Source organism: Hypanus sabinus, chromosome 4 (genome assembly GCF_030144855.1).
Source record: "Hypanus sabinus isolate sHypSab1 chromosome 4, sHypSab1.hap1, whole genome shotgun sequence".
Lineage (NCBI taxonomy): Eukaryota > Metazoa > Chordata > Chondrichthyes > Myliobatiformes > Dasyatidae > Hypanus > Hypanus sabinus.
Genome location: NC_082709.1, coordinates 113,243,176 through 113,256,840, shown reverse-complemented (window position 1 = coordinate 113,256,840; position 13,665 = coordinate 113,243,176). Strand labels below are relative to the sequence as shown.

The 13,665-nt window shown below is 43.2% G+C and overlaps 1 protein-coding gene and 1 long non-coding RNA gene across 11 annotated transcripts in view; both read right to left on the bottom strand.

The window, feature by feature from the left end:
- Positions 1–13,665, bottom strand: part of LOC132393113 (protein Shroom2-like) — a 241,546-nt gene that overhangs the window by 130,021 nt on the left and 97,860 nt on the right. The gene's annotated exons all lie outside the window — the stretch shown is intronic.
- The window catches only part of LOC132393117 (uncharacterized), a 38,671-nt gene continuing 36,637 nt past the window's right edge, over positions 11,632–13,665 (bottom strand). The window contains exons 2-3 of the long non-coding RNA XR_009511754.1: positions 12,714–13,027; positions 11,632–12,569 (exon numbers count right to left, since the gene is read on the bottom strand). This is a non-coding gene — a long non-coding RNA (uncharacterized LOC132393117). The remainder of the gene's footprint in view (positions 12,570–12,713; positions 13,028–13,665) is intronic.

Sequence of the window (13,665 nt, the reverse complement as noted above, 5' to 3'; positions counted from 1 at the left end):
CGTCTCAACTACCTCTGTTTCTCAAATCTGATGAAAGATCCTAGCATTAACTCCTTTTCTTTCCACAGATGCTTTCTGACCTGTAAAGTATTTATGCCACATTCTGTTGTTATTTGAGGCCTTCTTCAATGTTGTGAAAAAATATAAGCAAAATAAAAATCACGAGGTTAAGGCTGCGAATTGAACTGAGGACATCAGTGGAAAGACATCTTTGAGGAGGAGAGGTGATCAGAAGACTCTGCATTCCTAATGGTTGTGGGCAAAGAACCAGAGTGGACATTTTCATCCTTGACTTAGATGCCTACTAATAGGCTCAGAAAAGAAGAAAACAGGAAGGATTTGGTTAAATTGGAATCTGGAGAATCTGACTCAACATTGCACGTTCAAATCGAATTAGCTAAGACATGAGGATGAAAAAAATTCATGTTTATAAAGGCTGCAAGTCAGAAGTAAAGTTTTAAACAAAAGTGCTATTGACTACGAATGAATGATTTGGTTTCACAGGTTGTTCATTGTAACTAATAACCAGTGTCCTCGAAGGACCACTTCCTTTACTACAAACTTTTCCAACAGGATAGCAGCTAATTCCCTGTTCAAAGTGGGATCAAACCCAAATTGAGGAGGCCAACTTCATAACCAGACCTTTTCAAGGCTTAAAAGAATCACTGCTACAGCTGAAAGGACAGTTTAGGTCACTGGATGGTGGGATTGGAAGAGGTACTGCATTTGTGAGAAAGGGAATGGTTAGTAGACAAGGAAGAGAGGATCAGTGATTCATGAGGGAATGTTGAAAGAGATGCATATGATAGTAAAATTTATGACAAGCCTATTTTGTGCTACTTTCTCAAAAATTGCCATAAGCATTGCTTTCATAAAGATGCCTTTTCTGACAGTGCTGCACTCCCACAGTACTGCATGGAAGCACCAAGGAGTCCACCAATGGAAATCTCCTCCTCTGCTAACATCCCAACACCTCCCCAAGATCCATCGCACAGGGGCTGGTGGATCTCTCAGCCCCAGAGGATTACAGAGGCAAGATGATTGCGAATATTTGAAGATATAGTTTTGGGGAACTAGTATAAAATAGGAGTTAAGACCCGGGTCAGATTAACCATGACCATTTGGAAAGACGGGGCAGGCTTGAGGGGGCAAGTGGGCTACTCCTGTCCCTTAAGTTCTCATCCCATGGATGGTCACAATGGTAATTTTTTGTCATATGTACTGAGATAGAGTGAAAAGCTTCTGTTTGCATCCCATTCAGACAGGTCATTCCACACATAAACATTTCAAAGTAGTACAAAGGGTTTAAAAAAACACAGATGCCAGGTACAGTATTATAGTTACAGAGAAAGAATTGAACAGCCAGACTAACGAAGTGCAACGGCCACTACTGGGCAACCGATAAGATCAGGAGCCCATCGCTGTTGTACAAGAGATCCATTCGAGAGTCTTAGAGCAACAGGATAGAGGTTATCTTTGAGTTTGGTGGGCATGTAGCCTTCTTGCCTCTTCCTCCTAATGGAGGAGGTGGGGGAGGAGACTACATACAACACAGAAATGCAGCAAGCAAAATTCCTGCTGTTGCATCAGAATCAGGTTTCACATCACCAGCGTATGTTGTGAAATTTGCTGTCTTTACGGCAGCAGTACAATGCAAGACATAATAGTAAAGAAAAAATATGAAGCATATATATAAAATTAAATTAAATGAGTAGTGCAAAAATACTTTTAAAGAGAATTAGAAATAAATAAGTAATGAGGTAGTGCCAGCCTCAGAGACATGAAGGATCCATCTCCTGAACTGCCTTTGCCCCTCACTACCCCTAGTTGATTTTTCAGGACCTGGCAGCACCTTCTCCCCATCCCAAATCATGCCCAGCAAGATGGCAGCGAGCCAGATTCTTGGACTTCTGAAGCCGTCACAGTGAGGACTCTCCACAGCACCGTTGGGTGGAACATTATGTGGTGTAAACCCAACAACAATCAACAGTATTTCCAAATCAAGATGGCATGTTACTGCACTTGCCCACGGTGCAGGTAGCAGTTTTGGGAGGTGCTGTCAACGTAGCCCTTCGGTGCATTTTGGAAGTGACACATGCTGTAGCCATTCGGCACTGATGCTGGGAGAGGAGAACATTTCGGGCAGATAAAGGGGGCCGAGTGGGGGAGGGAGTCCCACCCTGTCGAATGGGGGGGAAAGGGGAAGTGTTACCCTGCCGAGTGAGAAGGGTGCCACTGAGTGAATGGAGAGCTGCTGAGTGAGATAACAACACTGATAATGACAGCTTTCATCACTGAGCCGATGTTTGAAAGGAATTAGGGGGAAATTTGCTTTATTGGAGCTTGTGTTAGCCCAGATATCCCTGGGCAATTTTCCATATCATCTTCTAACTCTACTGAAACAAGCTGGCTGGAGGCACTGCTAATTCTGTAGCACTGTTTCCCGTTCTGCAGCTTACCAATTTTTAATCAACATACCATGAAAAGCATCCTATCTAGATGCGTAACAGCTTGGTACAACAACAACCGCTCTGCCTGTGAGACTGCAGAGAATTGTGGATCCAGCTCACCATGTCAGCCTCCCCTCTGTACTTTTTGCTGCGTTAGTAAAGCAGCCAGCATCAAATTCTTCATACAAAAGCCTGGAAGTACTTTCCACCAGGCTGGAGGACAGCTGACATCTCGCTATTGTGAACAGACTTCCTGTACAGTAAAGATGAACTCCTGACCTCACAATCTACAGCATCTCGTCATGACCTTGCACTTCATTGCTTACTTGCAATCTTTCTAATTCCACTTTGTTACTGTTTTACATCGTTCTCCCTCTGTGCACCGTATGACCTGCATGAACCGTATGCAAGACAAGCTTTTCTCTGTAACTTATTACAGTCACAATTACAAAACCAATACCAAGATCCCAGGAGGAGGCACTTCTGCAGAAAAATTTGCCAAGGACCATCATAGCCATGGAAAGACCATGATCACCCATGCCATATGACACAGCCTAACGAATGAACGAACAGCTTGAGATGTTACATGGTCACAGAGCCTTTGCCATATCTAGTCCTGCCAACCATTCCTTGAACTCTTATGGTGTGAATCAAGTTGGCTGTAGAGTGGCATCGGTGATGGAGGGGATCTTGGGAGGCAGCTGAGATAGGTCATTTATTCACCGAATAATTTATTCACCATTCACTGAACGTGGCTCTGAATATTTCCGTCTTTCCTTCTGCAGTTCCAGGCAGCACGCTACCCACCATCGAACTTGGAGCATCTTCCTCCTATTTATTGTCCAGTATCATCAACGACCAAGTCTGCAGAGGTGTAACCTGATGTGTTGATTAACAGGTCACTTAGCTGTCCAACGTTGCTCTTGCTGTTTAGCACCCATGAAGTATCACATTCCTCAGTATCCAAGGTAAATAAACTGCTAGAAACCTGACAAAGTTTCATAACTTCATTTGCCATTTGAAGTGAGTTACATACTTTTACCCAGCTTTCCATGAATAAGTATTCATTTCTGAAAGCTCTGGTTTCAACTTTTAGATAATACTCTCCAGGTCACTGTTTCCTTTCTAGGGTCTGGAGGCCTGATCAATTCACAGTTCACTAGGTGTGGACTAATTTGGGCTTCGCATACCTTCAATATAACCTGTCGCCCCTTGCAGTCTTACCATCTGGAACATATTCTCTGGATGCAGCTATTTCCGTCTCATCAACCACAGACCAAAAGCAAGGCTCTCATTGGTGTAATGTTATCCAAAACATGCATTCAACAACCACAGGAATGAATATGACAAATCCATTTTAAGCATGAGCTTTAAATTTAGGAGAAAATGTCTTACATAGCATTTAGTGCTGTAGGGCATTGGAGGTCAAAGTTCAATCTGTAAGGAGTACGTCCTCCCTGTGGAATTCATTGGTTTTCCCCAATTCCTCTGGTTTCCTCCCACAATCCAAAGATGTACCGGGTCGGTTAAGTGGTCATTGTAAATTGTCCCATGATTAGGTTAGGGTTAAATCAGAGTTGTTGGGAATTGCTGGAGCATCATAGCGTGAAGAGGCAGAAGGGCCTATTCTGCACTATATTTCTACATAAATACAATGCCTATATAAAGTATTCACCCCCCCCACCCCGGAAGTTTTCGTGTTTTATTGTTTTACAACATTGAATCACAGTAGACTTAATTTGGCTTTTTTGACACTGATCAACAGAAAAAGACTCTTATGTATCAAAGTGAAAACAGATTTCTAAAATGTGATCTAAATTAATTATAGATTTAAAACACAAAATAATTGACTGCCTAGTATTTACCCCCTTTAATATGACACAAATTATCAATGGTGCAACCAATTAGTTTCATAAGTCACATAGTTAGTTAAATGGAGATCACCTTGTGTGCAGTCAAGGTGTTTCAATTGATTGTAGTAAAAATACACCTGTATCTGGAAGGTCCAACTGCTGGTGAGTCAGTATCCTGGCAAAAACTACACCATGAAGACAAAAGAACACTCCAAGCAACTCCACGTAAAGGTTATTGAAAAGCACAAGTCAGGAGGTGGATACAAGAAAATTTCTAAGTCACTGAATATCCCTTGGAGTACAGTTAAGTCAATCATCAAGAAATGGAAAGAGTATGGCTCTGCTGTAAATCTGCCTGGAGCAGGCCGTCCTCAAAAACTGAGTGACCGTGCAAGAAGGGGACTAGTGAGGGAGGCCACCAAGAGACCTACGACAACTCTGGAGGAGTTACAAGCTCCAACAGCTGTGATAGGAGAGACTACGCATAAAACAACCGTTGCCCGCGTGCTTCACCAGACGCAGCTCGACAGGAGTGTGGCAAAGAAAGCCATTGTTGAAAAATACTCTCATGAAAACCCGAACAGAGTTTGCCAGAAGGCATGTAGGAGACTCTGAAGTCAGCTAGAATGTGGTTCTATGGTTTGACAAAAGCAAAATAGGGCTTTTTGGCTATCAGACTAAACACTATGCACATCATCAAAAACAGACCATCCCTAACGAGAGACATGGCAGTGGCTGCATTGTGCTGTGGGGATGCTTCACTGCAGCAGATCGTGGAAGGTTTGTGAAGGTAGAAGGTAAAATGAATGCAGCAAAATGCAGGGAAATCCTGGAGGAAAACCTGATGCAGTCTACAAGAGAACTGCGGCTTGAGAGAAGATCTGTTTTCCAGCAAGCATAAAGCCAAAGCTACACAGGAGTGGCTTAAAAACAACAAAATTAATGTTCTGGAGTGCCAAGTCAGACTCCAAACCTCAACCCAATTGAGAATTTGTGATTGGACTTGGAAAGAGCTGGCCACTCACAATCCCATGCAATCTGACAGAGCTTGCGCAGTTTTGTACAGAAGAATGAGGAAAAATTGCAGTGTCCCGATGTGCGAAACTGAAAGAGATCTCTCCACAAAGGCAGAAGGCTATAATTGCCGCCAAAGGTGCATCTAAAAAACAAGGACTTGAAGAGGGTGAATAATAATGCAATCAATTATTTTGTGCTTTATACTTGTAATCAATTCAGATCACTTTGTGGAGATCTGTTTTCACTTTGACATGAAAGACTCTCTTTCTGTTGATCAGTGTCAAAAAAATTAAATCTACTGTGATTCAATGTTGTAAGACAATAAAACATAAAAACTTCCAGGAGGGGCTGCGAATACTGTTTATAGGCTCTGTAAATAAACCCTGGACTCAACACACCCCTTTGCAGCTGGATCCTTGACTTGCTGAGCAACTGACCACAATAAGTAGGGAATGATTATCCTCAACACCGGTGCCCCAAAAGGCTGCGACCTCAACTCCTTGTACACTCATGATTGTGTGACCAGATTCTGCTCTGACTCTGACTGCAAGTTTGCAGATGACACCATCATTAAGGGCTGGATCTCAAATCATGATGAGTCAAAGCACAGGTAATAGACAGCCTAGCGATATGATGTTATGACAACAGCCTTAATGTCAAGCAAAACAAAGCGGCTTCACGAAGGGGAACAGTGCACACCCTCCTGTTTACATCAACAGTGCTGAGGCTGAGAGACCCGAGAGCATCAAGCTCCAAGGAGTGAACCAGTCCTGGTCTAACTACGGTGACACCGCAGTGAAGAAAGCTCACTAGTGGTTCTTCTTCCTCAGAAAGCTGAAGAAACTTGGCACGTCCCCTGTGACTTCACCAGTTTTTATTGGTGCATCATACCCACATGCATCGTGGTTTGACCACAAGAGTTTGGTGTGGCAACTATTCTGCCCCAAATCACAAGAAACTGCAGAGAGTTGTGGACAGGGCTCAGGATACCACAATAAGCAGCCTCCCCTAAATGAACTCTGTCTACACTCTCGGCTGTCCCAGTAAAACAGCCAACATCATCAAAAATCCTGCCTACACCTTTCTTCTCCCCTTCTTCCATCAGGAAGATACAAAAGCCTGAAAGCATGTGCCAGCAGACTCAAGGATGCTATCCATCCTGTTGTTACAAGACTATTGAATGGTCCCCTAGATGATAAGATGGACGTTTGACCTCAATCTACCACGTCATAAGCCTGCACCACCGTCTGACAGCGCTGCATTTTCTCTGTAACACTCTATATTGTTTCTGTTACTGTTTTCCCTTGTATCGCCTTGACACACTAATGTAACGAACACTGTATGGATGGCATGAAAACAAAGCTTTTCACTCTACTGTAATTGTGACAACAATAAACCAATTTACAAGTTACATCTGCAAGTGCAATGCAGAGAAATGTACTTTTCATAAGTGTTCAACTATTCAGCAACCAATGAGTTACGTCGAGCGATTAAAATACATTCTGATTTTCTCCTGACCATTTACCAACAGAAAAGGATAAAATTCAGATACACAAAATGTGTGAATATGCATCTAGAGACCTAATGCCAAAGAGAAATAAAACTCAAAAAGTCAAAATCAAGGTTATAATTGTCTGGCCTCGCCTTGAAAATCAACTGTTTATTCCTTTCCATAGATGCTGCCAGACCTGACTTCCTCCAGCATTTAGTATGCGTTGTTTTGGATTTCCAGCACCTGCAGAATCTCTTGTGTTTATGATGTGCACAAAGATTTAGTTGCAGCTGCATCACAAGCATATAGCATAAAGTACACAACATTTATCAGAAAAACATAAATTAACTAGAACACCATAAGCCATAGAAGCAGAATTGGGCCATTCGGTCTGCCGAGTTTGCTCCGCTATTAGAGAATTGCTGGTTTATTTTCCTTCTCAATAGGATTCTCCTGCCATTTCCCCCTAATCTTTGATGCACTTACTAATCAAGAATCTATCAATTCTGCTTTAAATATACTCTACAACCATCTCTGCCATTGAATTCCACAGATTCACCACCTTCTGCAAATCTGTCCTCATCTCTGTTCCAAAGCGACGTCCTTCTGTTCTGAGGCTGTGCCCTCTGGTAGTGGACTCACACACTATTTGAAACATCCTCTTAAGTCCACTCTATCTATGTCTTTCAATATTCAAACATGAGGATATCTGCAGATGCTGGAAATTCAAGCAACACACACAAAATGCTGGTGGAACGCAGCAGGTCAGGCAGCGTCTATAGGGAGAAGCGCTGTTGACGTTTCGGACCGAGTCCTGACGAAGGGTCTCCGCCCAAAACGTCGACAGCGCTTCTCCCTATAGATGCTGCCTGACCTGCTGCGTTCCACCAGCATTTTGTGTATGTTGCTTTCAACATTCGATAGGTTTCAAAGATTACCCCTCATTCTACTGAATTCCAGTGAGTACCAGCCCAGAGGCATCAAACATTAATGCTTCCATTTCTGGGACCATTCTTGTAAACCTCATCGGGACCCTCTCCAATGCCAGCATATCCTTTCTTAGATATGGGGCCAGAAACTGCTCACAATACAACAAGCGTGGTGTGACCAGTGCCTTATAAAGTCTCAGCATTACACCCTTGCTTTTATCCTCTCATTCTGTGGAAGATTAATGCTAACAATGCATTTGCCTTCCTTACTACCAACCTAATCTGCAAATTAACCTTTAGCATCCTGCACCAGGAATCCTAAGTCCCTATGTACCTGCAATTTCTGAATTCCCTCCCCATTAAGAAAATGCCTACACCTTTATTCCTTCTACCAAAGTGCGTGACCATACACTTCCCTATTCCATCTGCCACTTCTCTGCCCTTTCTCCTAATTTTTCTAAGGCCTTCTGTTGACCCCTTGCTTCCTCAACACTACCTGCCGCTCATATGATCTACAAACTTGGCTGCAAAGCCATCGATTTCCATCACCATCTAGATCATTAATATATAAAGTGAAAAATAGCAAACACAACAACAATTGCTGCAGAAAACCACTCGATCTGAAAAGACCGTCTTTAGCCCTACTCTTTGCCTTGTCAGTCAAACCACTCTTCTATCCACACTAGTATCTTCCCTGCAGTCCTACAGGCTCTTATTTTGTTTAGCAGCTCACATATGGCAGCTTGTTAAAAGTCTAAAAACCCAAGTAAGCAACATCCACTGGCTCTCCTCTGTCTTTACTGCTTGCTATTTCCTCAAAGAATTCCAATACATCTGGCAAGCAAGATTTCTCCTTAATTGGCCTATTTTACCGTGTGCCTCCAAATACCTGGCCAGCTGGTGGTGTAGTGGCCTCAGCACCGGACTTCGGAGTGAAGGCTCCCAAGTTTGAATCCAGCCAGCTCCATTGCATGCTTTCCATCCGTGCTGGGTTGAGCGTCGAGCTAGCAACTCAGCCTTATAAAAATAAGAAAGCCTGCTAAAAAAAACACCATCACAACTACATCCTGATGACTCCACTTGGAGTTAAGTGCTTTCTTCTTCTTCTTCTTCTTCTCCAAATACCCCAAAATCCTCCATCATCTTGCCGACCACTGAAGTAGGCTAACCAGACTATAAACTCCTCTCTTTTGCTTCCCTCCCATTTTAAAGAGAGGAGTGCAATTATAATTTTCCAGTCCTCCGGAACCATTCCAGAATCTGGTGATGCCTGATGGGTCATGATTAACGCTGCCACAATCTCTTCAGCTACCTCTTTCACAACCCTGAGGTGCAGTCCATCTGGTCGAGGTGACTTCAGACCTCAGCTTCACAAACACCTTCTCCTTAGTAATAGCAACTATACTCAATTCTGCCCCTGATGCCCTCAGATTTCTGGCATTTTGCTGGTGTCTCCCACGGTGAAGACTGACACAAAATAGTTATTCAGTTCATTGGCCATTTCTTTGTTCTCCATTATCTCTGCAGCTTCATCTCCCAGCTGTCCCAAGTCCACTCTCATCTCTTTTTTACCCTTCATATATATCGAATTCAAGAGGATGACTAATCATGGAAATGCTCATGGATTGTCCCATTTACCCTTGGGAAAAGGAAATAACTGAAAAATTTACAAAAGAGGACACACCCTTCAATGTTCCTCCATAATGCTAATCAGAAATCTTCGTATTACATAGTACATAGAACAGTACAGCACAGGAATGGCCCTACAGCCAGCAATGTTGTGCTAAACCAGCTTAAAGGCAAATCAAAAACCCCCATAAATTAATCTCTCCCACCTACACAACATCCATATCCCTCCATCTTCCTTACGTCCACGTGCCTGTCCACACATCTCTTAAGAGCCTCTAATGTATTTGCCTCTTCCACCATACCAGGCCACATATTCCAGACATTCCCCACTCTCTGAGTAAAAAACTTGCCCCTCAATTCCCCTTTGATCCTACCCCCTCTCACGTTCAATGAATGCTCTTTACGGCAGAAATGATCCAAAGGGAAATCAGCAAATACCCCACGTTCTCCCAGGTCTACACGAAATAGCTGGAATGTGCAGCAGAAACTACAGTTTCCCCATTTTTACCCCCACCAGGATGAACTTGCCCTTGACAGAGGTTGCCTTGTGTGGGAATTGAGAGTTGTTGTCCCATCCAAGCTGAGAGCTGAAGTGTTGGAGGATTTCTTGCGTTTAAAACTACCTCACTATTTTGCTCTTTTACACTTATCTTATATATTCCTTATTATAATTTATAATTGTATTTTATGTATTGCCGCAGAACATTTTTTATCCTCACCCCTTATGGGTGGTGTATACGGTGTGTATTTTTCCCTCGATCGCAGATCCTCTATCAGAGGCCTGGGAGTTTGAGGGTTCGGCACAGCATCCTTGCTGTTCCTAATAGTGCACCCGTCTGTTCGGAGATCTCAAACGGTATTCCCGGGATTTGTTGGAGCCACTGTCCCAGTCCAGGTGTCACAGGTCCAAGTGCCCCCATTACCATCTGGTTTTAACCTTCCACATCCTTTCTATCTGCTCTTTCAAGCCCTGGTATTTCTCCAGCTTCTCATATCGTTTCTTCCTGATGTTTCTGATATTCCGGATTGCCACATCGATTACTTTTGCTTTCTTCTGTTCCTTGTCCAGTATTACTATGTCTGGTTGGTTGGCTGTACCTGCTTATCAGTCTGTATTTGGAAGTCCCACTGGATCTTTGCTCTGTCAATCTCCACTACCTTCTCCGGTGTTTCCCATTTGGACTGGGGAGTGTCCGATCCACACTCAGCGCAGATTTTCCTGTACACAATTCCTGCAACTTGGTTGTGCCATTCAGTGAATGCTGTCCCTGCCTCCATCTTGTACCCTGCTACTCTGTGCTGGATGGTTTCAGCGTACACTCTGCACCTTGGGTCTTGTCTGGTGTGATAGACCCCTGCTTCTATCGCTCTTGTGCTTCGCGTCTGTTCTTGTCCTGCCACGAGCAATTCCTCCATTTCCTGCAATTGGTAGGACTTTCTTATGTCAGCCACCTCTGATATCTGGCGATGGCTTGTCCTGCCATTGCCTCTGGATCTGCTTCACACACCTCCATGTCCCCTGCCTGCTGTCTGAGGTATTCTCCGAGCAGGTCATCCTTTAGGGCCATCTTCCTGACATACTCATGGATGGTTTGCATTTCTTCCAGGACTCTGGCCTTGATACATCCACCAAGTCCCCATCCTCCTTTATGCCGGCGGGTGTACAATGGATCAACGTTGGACTTTGGATGTAAGCAGTTAGTAGTTTCTGGGTCTTGATGTCAGCTGCTTCCAGTTCGTTCCTTGGCCAGAACACTGTTACGGCTGGGTATCTGATGACTGGTTGATGGCTGTGATCTTGTTCTTCCTATTCAGCTGCCCTTTTAGGACCTGTCTCACTCTTTGGAGGTACTCGTGGCTTCCATGTGCCTGCAGGATCCCCAGGTATTTGTAGCTGTCCTGTCTACCTGGTTTGCGGCCTTCAGTGTTGATGAGTTTGCCTCTTCTCACTACCATCCGGCTGCACTTATCCAGTCCAAGTGATATCCTGGTGTCTCTGTAGTGTACCTTCGTCAGGTGGGTTAGTCAGCCAATGTCTCTTTCATTTCTGGCATACAGCTTCAAATACAGACTGAGAAGCAGGTACTAGACAACCAACCAGACACGGTAATATTGGACAAGGAACAGATAGTAATAGAAAATAAATATTATATTGCGTGTGCGTGTGTGTGTGTGAGAGAAAGAGAGAGAGAGAAGTATATACATATATTTTTACACACACAATATAATTTTTTCTATTACTATTTAATATCACAGTCATATTGTAAATACATTGTCCGATTAAGCATTCTTTGTTTATTAAATAATTCATTATGGGTTGTACATAAAAGTATGTGAATAGCATACGTCATTACACCACATCACAAGTTCAAAATACATTCATTGTCAAAGTGTGTATCCATTATACAACCCTGAGATTCACCTCCTTACAGGCAGCTGCAAAATAAAGAACACATAAAAAAGACCAAACATCCAATGTGCAGAGAGGAAGAGAGCAAAAAAATACACTAAAGTGAAACTTAAGGTTTATCTCCAGCCGAGTGTTTTTCTTTGATTAGTTTTTGGAGTGACAAAACATACTACTGTGTAGGATCAAACCCCATTCCTTGGCCTAGAAAGCTGTCGAATAACAAACAGCAAGTGGCAACAAACCTTGCTCTGTGGGAGAGCAAAGTCAGAGGCAGCCTCAAGGCATTTTCAATTGACCTCTGCTGCTCATCGTCGCAAGCCCTAAACCTGCAAACCACAGCAGCAGCCTGCACCGAATCTGGAACCAGACCCGCCCCAGGGCTGTTTTACTGCCCCTTCGTTCTCAATTAATGAGATCGTGTTGCTCAGGCTTCCAGCTCCAATTGAGCAAATTCAGAAATGCCTTTAGCTCTCCTGCCAGAAGTCTTTTGGCCTCCTCAACATCACCAATGAACGGATGCATTCAATGAGGAAACTTTCCTTCAGAGATCCACCTTTCTCCCAGGATACTCGCAGCACCGTTGAAGGAATTTTCTGCAATCTCTGTCGGGTTGGGACCTGCTATTAGAAAGGATCTGCCCAGTTCATCATGTTCAAAGGCATAATCCAGAGGGTGGGACGGTTCATCGGGAACGCAGAGACACCAGCTATATTCCTGGGGAATTGGACTGTGGAATCAGACAGCTCCCTTGAGAGGGAACATGGTGGACAATGACCAGGAAATGTTCTCCTGCAATGGGAAAAAGGCAAATTGAATATAAGTGAAGAATTTTACATAGCTAAAGTATCATTAAAATCTGCTAGAGTGTTAAGTCAATTTTCTGCATCAGTCTTTGCTGAATACATAAGAATGCAAGTTTATCCGACTCCTAACCTTGCTCAGGTGCTGATTAGTGAGACAGCATGCTGTATCATATGCATGGAAACCAGCTGGATATTTGACTAACATTTGCATAAACATCTATTTGAACAGAATTCAGTTTGTGGCAGGTCACTGGTGCAACGTGTATATCCATCCAGCCTGTTGTAGGATGAAACGGGAGCCTCGTGTGTGTTGAGGTGACACTTGCACAGCATATCCAGTGTTAACGAGTCAGTCTGCCAGTACTTCATCACATGGGCTGCTTTGTTTAGTCCAGAATTGGCCAATTTGTTAGGCACTAGCTGATGAATTCAGCTCCAGGCATGCTGTTTGAATAAATGTTAAATAAATAATGAATAAAATTTATATTGTTAAAAGACAAAGGAAGTCAAAGACAACATTAAAGCAAAAGAGGGTATACAATATAGCAAAAAGTGCGGAGCCTGAGGGAAGCTTTTAAAAACCAACAGAGGGTAAACTAGCTAATATTATAAAAGAGTACTAAAAGTATTTTTCAAATTTGTAGTTGTGTTCTTCAAGAAACAGAGTTCATCTCTGCATTCATGCTGTTGCTGTTAGTGGAACTCCCTTCTATGGATGGGAAATGGACAGTAGTGGTTAATAATCAGTAATGAGGGTTAATTCTCTCCCATCCAAGTACTGGACACCAGTGGCTGATGATCAGTAATGAGGGTAAATTCTCTCCCATACAAGTACCGGACACCAGTGGTTGATGATCAGTAATGAGGGTAAATTCTCTCCCATACATGCACCGGACACCAGTGGTTGATGATCAGTTATGAGGGTTAATTCTCTCCCATCCAAGTACTGGACACCAGTGGTTGGTGATCAGTAATTAGGGTAAATTCTCTCCAATACAAGTAGTTAGATTTGGCAGGAACCTGTTATAGAAATTGATAAATCCTAAAAAGGATCACAATTGTGACACATCCTTTGGCTTTGG